Source organism: Ambystoma mexicanum, chromosome 12 (genome assembly GCF_040938575.1).
Source record: "Ambystoma mexicanum isolate Mex_15411 chromosome 12, UKY_AmexF1_1, whole genome shotgun sequence".
NCBI classification, from domain to species: Eukaryota; Metazoa; Chordata; class Amphibia; order Caudata; family Ambystomatidae; genus Ambystoma; species Ambystoma mexicanum.
Window position 1 is genome coordinate 515624794 of NC_090936.1, and position 11484 is coordinate 515636277.

The following is an 11484-nucleotide window of genomic DNA, read 5'->3' on the forward strand; positions in this document are numbered from 1 at the left end:
ACAACAGGAACGCTTATCCGTACAGAAGGGCAGCGGGGACCGCGGGAACGCGCATGGGAAAAGTAGCAGGGCAGAAAGAGGGCTCCAGCTATAAAGGGCAACCAGGAAGGTTCGCTCATATATAGAGGCAGGTAAGGAACACTCCTCTGCAGATAGGATCAGCCAGAAACGCTCCGCTGTTGCGTGGCCCTCTCTACCATGCAAGCAGGGGCGGGTGCTTTTTAAGGACAGCGCAAAGCAAGAGGGTGCTTAGAATAGCAATTGGGAAATCGGGGAGTGTTCAGCACCAGGTTCTGCAGGGAAGGGTATCCAGCCCCCTGGGCAGCAGAGGTGGCAAAGGGCAGCGGGCAGATCTGCTGAAGCACTCTAGGGAGCGGGGACAACATTCAGCACCCTGGACATCAGCCGTGCAGAAAGCGGGATAGCGGTTCAGCACCGTGGAGAGCGGCCGCGCGTGGGAGACGTTTGCATGTGTTCAGCACTCTGGACAGGGAGGATGGGTTCCAGCAGCCTGGGATACAAGGCGAGGCGTTAAGCACCTCGGACAGCGGTAAGGGAATTCATTCAGCACCCTAGAGAGCATGTGATATTTTGCAGCACCGCGGATAGCAGTGTGGGCAGCGACGATATGCATTCCGCCCTGTGAGGACAATGGAGTATTTTCATCAGCGTGAGAAGCTGGACGCCTTCGGTGCCTTGGACAGCAGTCTTCAGCGGGGGATGCATTAGCAGTCTAAACGGGAACGGGTGCAGGAATGTTTTCAGAAGCCTGGTCTACGAAGATACGCTCCTGGGAATTCGGTTGGCAGGGATGGCTCCTCCTTGGCTTGGGAGGTAATGGACGCCAAGCAGCACCGTAAAGACTCCGGCTCCTCAGCGCCCAACCCCTGGACAGTCCCAGTGTACAGCAATCAGCACACAGCAGGTGCCCAGAGCTCTTCTACTGCCCCAATGGCCGAGGGTTTCTGCAACATGGATGCGAGGGTGCCAGGCTTTTGCACACAATGGGAGAGAAACGCGGAGCAGCCCGCAGCCTGGACTGGATTGTCAAAGCCGGGAGGTGCTCCGCGCTCTCCACCTCTCAAGCTCAGCAGCTCCCCGGGATCAAACCGACAGCATCAGCACTTCCAGGTCTAAGCACGGCTGCGGGGGCTACCGAGCCCCTGACTCCAGGCTCCCCCATCCATCTCAGTCAAACAGCAGGTTCCCCGGCAGGAGCTGGAATGCAGGCCAAGGGGGTGGGGTCAGGTGGGAGCGGTGCCAGCCTCTCTGCACCTGGATTGGTCTTGTGTGTGAGTCGCTCTCTCTCTCGCGCGCGCGCTCTCTCTCTCTCTACCTATCTCCTCTTTATAAACCCCCCTTCCTCTCTCCCTCTCCCTCTCTCTCTCTCTCCCCCCCCCCCCCATCTCCCTCCCGTGCTCAGTCCTGGCTGCCACAGACACACACAGCTCCCAGCCAGTGAGATCATCCAGGCAACGTGAGCACCATATCGTATTCCTCCTTAAAGGTAAACGGCGCCACCTCCCAGCAACCTCCCTCAGCCTCAGCCCCATCCTCATCCAGGCTGCCAGAGGCTTCCTCCGCCACCCCTTTCTCTAGGTTGGGCCAGGCTACTCCCCGAGCCATCTCCCTGTCAACCCCCCTGACATCAGACAAGCCCACGATTCCCTTTTAATCTCTTTTCACGGTGTTGAGCGAGAAATTAAATTCCCTTTAAACACAGGATTGCTGTCACGGGCGGGCTCCTCCTCCTGCCATGCAAGACGCGGGGAGCGAGCCTTTCTGACAGGCGATACCATGAGGGTGCAAATCCCAGGCCATCTGGGCTACTCCCTGCAGTGCCCACCCCCGAACCCCGCCAACAAACAGTGTTGCTGCTGCTGCTGTGTGGAGGAAGGTACAGGTGACTGACTGCCGTTTAATCGCCTTTATAAATCGTTGCGGCTACTGCACAAGGCGGTAAAAAGAGGCAATGTGGCGTTCGCAGCAATCCTGCATGCTCGCCACTGCCCCCTATAGGTCGCGGGGCATGGGCACAACAAGGCGAAGGGACTGGGGGTTTGGCTGGTCAGAGCGGGCAGTTCAATGAAATTATTCGCGGTTGAACATATTTTGACATCCAACCGATCAGGGCCCAATAACAAGAATACACCTGACATAGGAATACAACCAGCACATAGGATTCTCAGTAAATTGAGAAAGGGGGGATGTGACATGTGAACAAAACAGTATAAGAATAAACCCCAAAAATGGTGATAATCACCTTCATCATTTATCACACGAGCGTTAAAATGTATGGAAGAAGAGACCCCCCCCCCTTCTCTAGTTAGTCATCCGCGGATAAGGTGTACCCCACAGTACCTCGCGTATGCAGCCACTGAACTAAATCACCCTAGACTTCATAACACGGCTTGCAAATCTGATAAGTGTAGGGGACTATCCCCACTACTGACACCAGCACAACCAGCCACCACCAGCTCAATCGGTAGTGGGTTGGGGGGGGTGATAGCTGCCAGAAACATTGCATATAACTCTTCACCCCCACCCCACCAGCTCCCCTTGCAGCCACATGAACACAGGTTTAAACATCCTGTACTCTTTCCGCTTCCATCCACATATATAAGCCAACACGATTGCATTATAGTACAGATAGGGAGAAATGCCACATGAGGAGGGACATCAAGCCTGTAGGTGTTGTTTGGTCATTTGCTCACCCATTGACTGCCCATGGCCATTCCCACCCAGTTCCTGCCCCTTCCTGCCCAAAACATATCCTTTGGGAATGCTTTGACCTTGCTTTAATCAAGCCGGACTATCAAACTTAGCTCTCAAGTGCCTGCCAGTGTTTTCACAAAGCACTACTGGTGTAATACAAATATCTTAACCAGGTCTGTATTCAGCCATTCGTTTTTATAAAACACTATGCATGTCCTTCTCTGAAGTCCTGTTAAAAATAAGCATTGGTAAGTGTAACAGTTTTGGTATGTGTGTAAGTATTAGGCATTTGCCAGGCACTGCTATCAGATGCCCCGGTGCTCGCACCATTTTGCACCTGCTGCCATCAATAGCCAGTTAATACCATTTTGGAAGTGCCTGGCAAGTGCCTTTCCCATGCCTACACAAAAGCCCAAACTGTTGGCATTGCCAGTGCTTGTTTTTCAATAGTGCACAGAAATGCACCCTCCACCCTACTAGCTTTCAATGAGCAACAACAGAGCACCCCTTATTGAAAGTAGGCGTGGTCGCGTGAGACAGGAAGAAGAACCAAGAAGTGGAATAATTACCATCCAAATCACACGGCAAAGGCAAATCAATTCAGAAGAAATGCTGGACCGATACCATGAGAAATTAATGTTTTGTTCACGGGACAGCAGGTTAACATCACCATTGCGGTCTGTAGGCCGGGCAAGTGAAGCGCGACGCACCGAAAGAGCACTGGAAAAAGACTGACAGAAAACAGTGTGCTGCGCTTCCACTCAGGTAAAGGTCAGAGACCCGCAACGAGGGGAGCCAGGGGGTCAGGTAAGTGTGGTGAGGGCGTGGGGCGAATGGTAGGGGTAAAGCAGGGGCCGGGGGGGCAAGGAGAGGGCGGTGGAGCAAACACAGAGGGTGCATGGGGATCCCCCAAAAATGGAGGGAGACATGGTGCAGAAAGTAAGAGCTGCCTTGCAGGAGGCAGCCTATTAAAAGTGTCCTTGTGCACCACCATCTGCATTTGAGAAGCAGGATTCGGGCCTAGATCCGGACATGGTGGAGTTGGCTTCCCCTATTTGCAATCTCTAGTATTGCAGTCCTGGTGAGCCGGGCTTCTCTGCTGGACGTTGTGTTTGCCGTGTGGTCCTGCTTAGATGTCTGCCAGATGAACTGTTGAAAGCGGCAACCCTATGAACATCTGTGGGCAGGTGTTCTCTGTCTTTTCTTAGTTAGACAGAATGGCAACTAGAGAGTAGGGTGGCGTCCCTCCCAACTCGGTAACATTGTCTAAGTTGGCAGAGGCCCGGATGACCAGCTTGAGATATGCCCCAGGCCACACTGAGGCAGCGGCTGTCGTTTTGAGACCAATGCATGTAGAAGATTCCGCGCAGCTGTAAGGACACTGGCCACTGATTCAATATGCCAAGCCCAGCCAGCGAATGTCCCAAGTCACGCAGTAAGGAGTGGGAGTGCTGGTCATCTTTGCACAGGTCGGCTAATGGCTCCCTTTATCTGAACTGGGCCTCACAGCCCTTAGGGGAACGAATTGGAGCAATAACACAAGGACAAAAGACTTCATCACAGGGCGTCTGGCAGGGGTGCAGCATGTGTCCCCACCTGTTTAACGTGTACACCAACTCCTTAGAAAAGGTGCTGCTGGACAGGAAATGTGATTTCCATTTGCAGAGAGAAGACCCAACCCCTACTCAATAGCTCTGATGATACATTCCTCCTTGTGAGAACCCTTAACACCTTTTAGAGTCTAACCCACACACCCAGGGCAAAAATTAGACTCCTTGAAACATGCTCACTGGTGTCATGTGACAGGTGCTGAGACAGCATTGGCAGAGACTACCAGGGAGTCAAAAGGGTCTTCTTTTAAACGGTGGTTCTGAACTTTTCTGTGTACAGGAAGGAGACCCCAATGCTCAATTGATTTGTGAGGTACAACATGACCACCGTACTGGAAGAGTGCTGGTCCTTGGAGGTGACCAAAACGGGTGAAGCAGAGTTTGGTTACCTTTCTCCAACACAGGGGCTCCCAAGAAGCAGAGCATATGGGTTGGGACAGGGACCCGGCCAGACTCACTCCAAAACATTTGGGGGGGCGAACACCAGACCTAGTGACAAAGCTAGAGTTTCCCGAAAGAGGAGTGACTCCACGCTTCCGGCCACCTTTGATACTTTAAATTCAGCAAAAGAGGGGTATGGGTGAAGGGGACCTACTATTCCGTGGAGAAGGAACAGCTTCTATACAAGGTCATTAATAATGTGAAAGGGAATGGGCAAACAACATACCAACGGTTGGTAAACCCAGGATTCTAGAAAACAGTATTAGACCTACCCCACTCCTACCTTTCCGCATCACAAAGACCCAAGATCAGGTTCTCAGTAAGTTTTTTTTTTCCCAGGGTACACCAGTAGAGGCATAACTACTGCTAAGAATATCTCTTGTGTTGGAAGACCTCCCAAAATGGCACCTATACAATCTCTGCCCTTTATTGAGGTACTATTTTCCAGGATCAGGATAGATGTCAAACGTCCCCTAGTCCTTCTAAGGCCTGGGGTTGATACATTCTAGTGTTCCTAGATAATGCTGCCCACTACCCTGAAGCATTCTGTATAAGGCAAACTCTACGCAGAACATTCTGAAGCATCTAGTGGCCTATTTCTTTTAACAAATGTTGGGTTCCCCAAAGAGATCCTTACCAACCAAAGAACCAAATTCATGTCCCAGTTCTTCAACACCTTAAAGAAAGTCATATAGATAGATACCCTTCATACTTCAGTTTATCGTCCCCAGAGAATAGCTTATTAGAGCAGTGCAATCAGACTCTAAAGAATTCTATCAGGAAATGAGTCTCAGAACATGCTAGCATTTGGGGCAAGCTACTGCCATGGGCTCACACTGTGGCCTGGAAAACACTGCAGGCATCTATTGGATTCTCTCCATTTGAGTTGGTGTAAGGGAGGGAGCCCAGAGATGTCCTTGTAATTCTTAAGAGAAAATGGTAAGGCCAAGAAAACATGGGCTTAGGGACGTTTATGTTGACCGGCAGATGAATGCATCATTCATAGCTACTGCCCCTCACCCACCCCAATATCACACAGGTGGGAAAGGCTACTCACTAAGATGACCATACAGGCCTTATCCCAGGCAGGCACAGAGGGAAATTGACCTTATGTAACTAAAGATGGCGTGAATGAGCAAACTCACTGTTAACTGACATACGTTCATGCAATAGACATGAAGCAGATATGCACTCACCATGTAGAAAGACGGACACTAGGTCAATATGCATTTATACACAAAGAATATCACTTGCAACCATAAAGACACAAAGAATATTGCCTAAGCAATGTATGAACTGAAAAGGAACATAATATACGTATATAGCTCACTAACAAAGAAACATGACAGTAATGCGCAACCATCTTTTTCAAAATGGAAGCAGCACACATTAAAATGGATGGAAGACGTTGAGGCTTAATGAAACTCAAAATGCTGAAATCACTTTGACCCAGACCCGTGCAGGATGCAGACAGTAGCTGCACAGACACATCCAAGGTTATTGAGAAATTAGGGAGGATTTGGATGGCTTGGAGAGAACACAAGATAGTAATTCCTTTGGCACAAGACATATTTCTCTAAGATTATTTAAAGAACAACCAGCCTTTGAATGCCAGGTGCAGAATAATTATAAGCTAAAATATGCATAAGGAACAGATCGACTTAGTCTCTAGTGGTCAGGAAAGTAAATAACACACTTATATTAGCTGAAAACCTCAGTAAATGCCCAATATTTTATTTATATTGTGCTTGTACACAAGTGTTCAAAACATTGTCCTCTCACATGTGACCCATAATTCAAGAACATTATCTGTTCATTAGCTCCGGACACATATAAGCACCTGCCTTGACTCCCCACATATTCTCAGACATGCAGTGAATCCAAGGCCAACTACAAACAGGTCACTCTGGTTTAGGGCCCAGGAATAAGGGATAGTATATTTGTCAACTGAAAGGAAAGCAGTCCTAGACCTCTCCCCCTCTACTCCAGTTTGGCTCATGTGAGAAAGGTTGGTCAGTAAGATGCCAACCAATGAGAACCCCAATGCTAGGCCTCTCGTTATGTACTATGCCAACCAAAAGCTTATTGTAGTGATGACATGTATTAATTATTATCATTTTAGAGGTGGTGACAGGTGCAGCCATCAGATAGTAACAACCAATTAGAAGACTGACCCCTATATAATATATACATAGACAATTTCCTAAGCCAATCCCCGGTTCCTGTAGGTTTTTGGAACTGAGATTGAAGAATGCCATTAATGATGATGAAATCTTGCCTTGTAATCCATTGATTTGCATGAGAACTTCTGAGAGTTGTGACTCTATTGCTTGTATGTTGTCCCTGCTTTATGTCAGATTGTTAATAAAGTGGGTTTTGCATTTCACTTTGCCTATTTCTGTTATTGAGTGCAGGATTTTCCAGCCTCCCATTTCTGCTTAAACTGGGTTTTTCTCAGGCCATCTTAGCATTTGAGTTCATGCAGATCGCTGAGATGGACTAGGCTTGATCAATAATCTGGCCCAGCAACACCTACAGACCAGCCAAGAAAAACAGGACTTTCTGTATGAGGATCACCCACATTGACCTTTATCACTTTGGCCATGTCCATGTGGGTGATTTGGTGTTTGTTTTACTCCCAACCTCAAAAAACAAGATAGTATCTAACTGTCATGGACCCGACAAAATCACTTTGGTGCTCTTCAATCTCACTTATCGCGCCCAACAACACAACTACTGGAAAACCACCTAAGTATATCACTTGAACTCGCAAAAAGCATAGAAAAAATTCAAGGAGCCTACATTGATGGTACACCTAGTGTCAGATGAGTGGGAGAAGCCTAACACCATGCATTAATGGAGCTGATACCAAACAACCTGAACTCAAGATCTACAAACCTGTCTGCAACCCTTCTTTAATACCTTTTTTGATCGACCTGGTCGAATGCAAGATTTTCTTCATGGCATTGAGATTCCCAGAATAAAATCAGTCCAGCTGTGGGCCTACAGATTAATCAACTGTCACCAGAAAGTCATTACGGGGGGAAGTAAACAAAAACGCTATATCCTGGTGATATCAAGCATTCTTGAAGTCACTGCTCATCTCCCATCATCTTCGTCCTGAATCCTAATGGGATCGCTAATTTGTAATAGGCTTCTAGAAGGTGAATGAGATCGTCCACCTTGACACCTAATCAATACCAAGGATTGATGATATGACCAAGAGAGAGTGGGCCAGCCAAATACATTTATATCTTTGATGTAACAAAAAGCTGCTGGCAAATGCCAATGGCCCCAGAACATCAAGAGAAGAATGCCCTTGTGACCGCAAATGGGGCTACTCGCGTTTATTGGCATTACTTGCAAGCTACAAAGGGCTACCCTCCAAAGAGTAATGGATATCAATACTAACCACACCAATCGTTTGAAGGGGCATACCTCAACAATATCAGATGTATGTCTTTCCTTCCTCTGCATTCACTTCACCAAATATTCACTTAGTCACATTTACTTTTCCATATCTTTACTTCTCCTGTCTTTCACTTCCATTAGCCTTCACTTTGTCAACCCTTGATCCCAACCCTAACCTTTAGCTAACCTTAACCATATGCATTGTCACTTTCAGAATGTGAAGATGCAGATGAAATAAAGGCATCAAGTAGTAAATACATGACAAAATAAGTGTCTGTTGTAGTGAAGATAGACTCAGTAAGTGTAGGGCAAGTTTTCTAGGTGAGGTAAAGGGGTGATACTAACAATATCCTTGTCTGTATGAGAAAGTAGGCTGAACACATAGGACATCTGGTCTCCAAAAGTCTAAGAAAAGTGGGACTGAAGGTCAAACCAGCCAAATCGATGTTGCCTCACTCAAGTACCTGTGATTCCAATTTGGAAAGGGGACGGCCCATCTCCAGGAAATGAAGGTCAAGACCATCCAGAACATCCTGACTCCCAAGACCAAAATAGAATTATGGGCTCTCGTAGGCCTTGTAGGATAATTCTATTGTATTTTATTGTCTATGATTTGTTCGAATAAGAAATGTCGGAGGGAGAAAATTACGAAAAGTCATTTAAATGAAAATGACTTTGTTTTTGTTCTCACGTGGACATTTCTGGCAACCCGCACCCCCACCCCCTACTTACCTTTTGGCGGTACACTTCGCTGTGTGCCTCTGACTCCTGCATTCCTCTGCGACGCCAGTTCCCTTCACTTACCTGCGTGAGAACCGGCACTGCATGGTCCATTTTTGGGTTGTTTTGTTTGTTTTTTAAACCTTTATTGTTTAGGTCTCAGGGGACACACCCCGCAACCCCTGCTGCCTTTGTTCGCTATAATCGAACCCAATGTGATATTTATTCGAAATTTACAGCCGTTCATAATTTTTGTTCAGCCGAAATTCGAATATATATCCCATTTTTTTTTTTTTTTCAGTCGCTTCTGTGGATTCCATTTTATTTCACCATCACAGGACTCCAAAGTGAACAATTGAAGGGGTTGAAATGTAATCACATCTAAGGTTCTGTGAGTATTAGGAAAGCCTTTAGACTGTTGAAGAGCTCCCTTTGCTGCCTGCTTCCCTTAACAATGCCCAACATTGATTATCCCTTCACCCCCCAAACTGATTCCTCCCAAATAGGTCTGGGCAGTGTTATCACAACTAAAAGAATATGGTGCAGTCTTTCCTCTTTATAAGTTCAGAGCATTACCCCACCTTAAGAAACGATACCATTATTGAGCTGCAGTCCTTCACTATTACAAGGGCCGTAGAAGGCCTAATATGTTACTTTAAGGGGCACCAGTTTCTCTTCGCTACAGATCATACCCCATTGGCATGACTATCCAGGACCAAATACATCAACCTAAGAGTAAAAAGGTGCCCCCCCCCAGCCCTATTCCTTTTCAGTTGTTCATAGTACGGCTAGATTCAAGACAAATGCGGATTACCTATTTCGGTACCTGGTACTGGTAGGAGACACACAGGTGGGACATGAGGAAGAGGGGGAGCTATGTGAGGAAGTACCTTACTTGATTATGTAGATTTGTAGTGTGGGGGGCAAGGGAGGCAGGTACCTCCGCAAGTTAAGGAATGTGGGAGCTCTGGGGAGGCTTCCATGGTCACACCCCACTTAGCTCCTCTATAGGATATGGGGCCATCACAGTGGACCCACAGCTAACACTGGCCCTTTAAGGAAGGGTGAGAATGAATTAGACCATTCAAGGATATGCCAATCTTACCCTAACCACCCTTTCCTTTGGGCCAGATAGAACCATTTACAGTAGTGGACAGTCATAATTAAAACTATCTCTATTCCTTTAACAGAGTGTAAAAATAGTGAAGTAGGGTGTAGTTGGAATTTGTCGGACTTCCATCGGCATCCTTCACTATGAAAGCATTAGCATTTGGAAATATGCTTTACAGCCCCACCTAAGAGCATTAGAGTGGCTTTGAAATATCACGCATGGTCTGCCAAGTGAGTCAGTGTACAATCACAATGGGGGCAGTCCTCATTCTTCAAACCCCACCAATGCGGACCATAGGCAAGAGAGAAAAGCACTTGCCTTTTTTATTTACCTGAATATTTCTGTGCAAGAAGTAAGAAAGAAACACACCAATAGACTAAAAGACCCCCTGGTGTAACGATACAGACTGGCGTAAAGCCTAAAATGGTGGGAAAGGCATTTTAAAGGCTTGGTTTTCTCTCCAGGCCCTGTGAAGGAATCAGGTGAAGCCATTACCAAGACTAAATACCAGACTCTCACTAAATTCACATGCACAGGTGCAAAATCCTCGCACAGAGCCAAATCTGGGAAAGATACAACCAGCCTATGTAATCCCCAGTCAGAATGTGTGGGTGTTTGGAGACAGTTACAGCAAGAACCTGTTGCAAGTTGGTGATATTGGAAAGAGGTGAGCTTAAGGCCCTTTAGGAACGTGCATGTAATGGATGGGATCACACAGTTTAATTCTGAGTTCAAATAATCAAACCAACTCAGGAAGATAGCAAAGTACTGTTTTATTAACAATTATCTAAAACAGGGTGTTATAATGAACATCAATGAGCGTACGCTCAATTTCTCTCAGTGATCTTTTCACAAAACATAGGTTATATATAAAAAATACATCAGAGATGATGTCATGCTACGTGGTAAATAAGGAAACACATACTAAAGGTCGGGATGGGCTTAAGGGGAACATCTAAGTATATCATCTATAGGAAATAGGAGTGTGATTGGCTGCCCACTTTCAGGTGGACAAAATATGCCTACCTCTAAAACATGTAATCTTCATAAACATTAGATACACAGGTCCTTCATTATATGGACTACTACAATTGGTTGGCATGCTTGTGCTAGTCTGGAACATTCGGTTGACTTAGCAGCACGTAAGCCTAGACCCAAGTGAAAGGAGATGGGGCATGACACTACCCCCCACCCAATTAGCTCAACATCTCTAATCGCCCATGCCTTCTGCCATGAAGATTGTCTTTGAACTTGGCCTTGCAAAAGTATCCTTGTCTTCAGAAAACACAGGAATAAGGGCACTCGCTACCGTGTTCTAGGTCTCCAAGTTCGAACTCTATTTTCATCCTTGGCTCACAAGACAGGAGACCACGATTTAGTCTATTTTGCAGGTTTTAAATGTCTTAAATGAATTAAACTTGGCACTCTTGTTATTCTTTTTTTGCACCTTAACAAAGGATGATTTACCCTTCACAT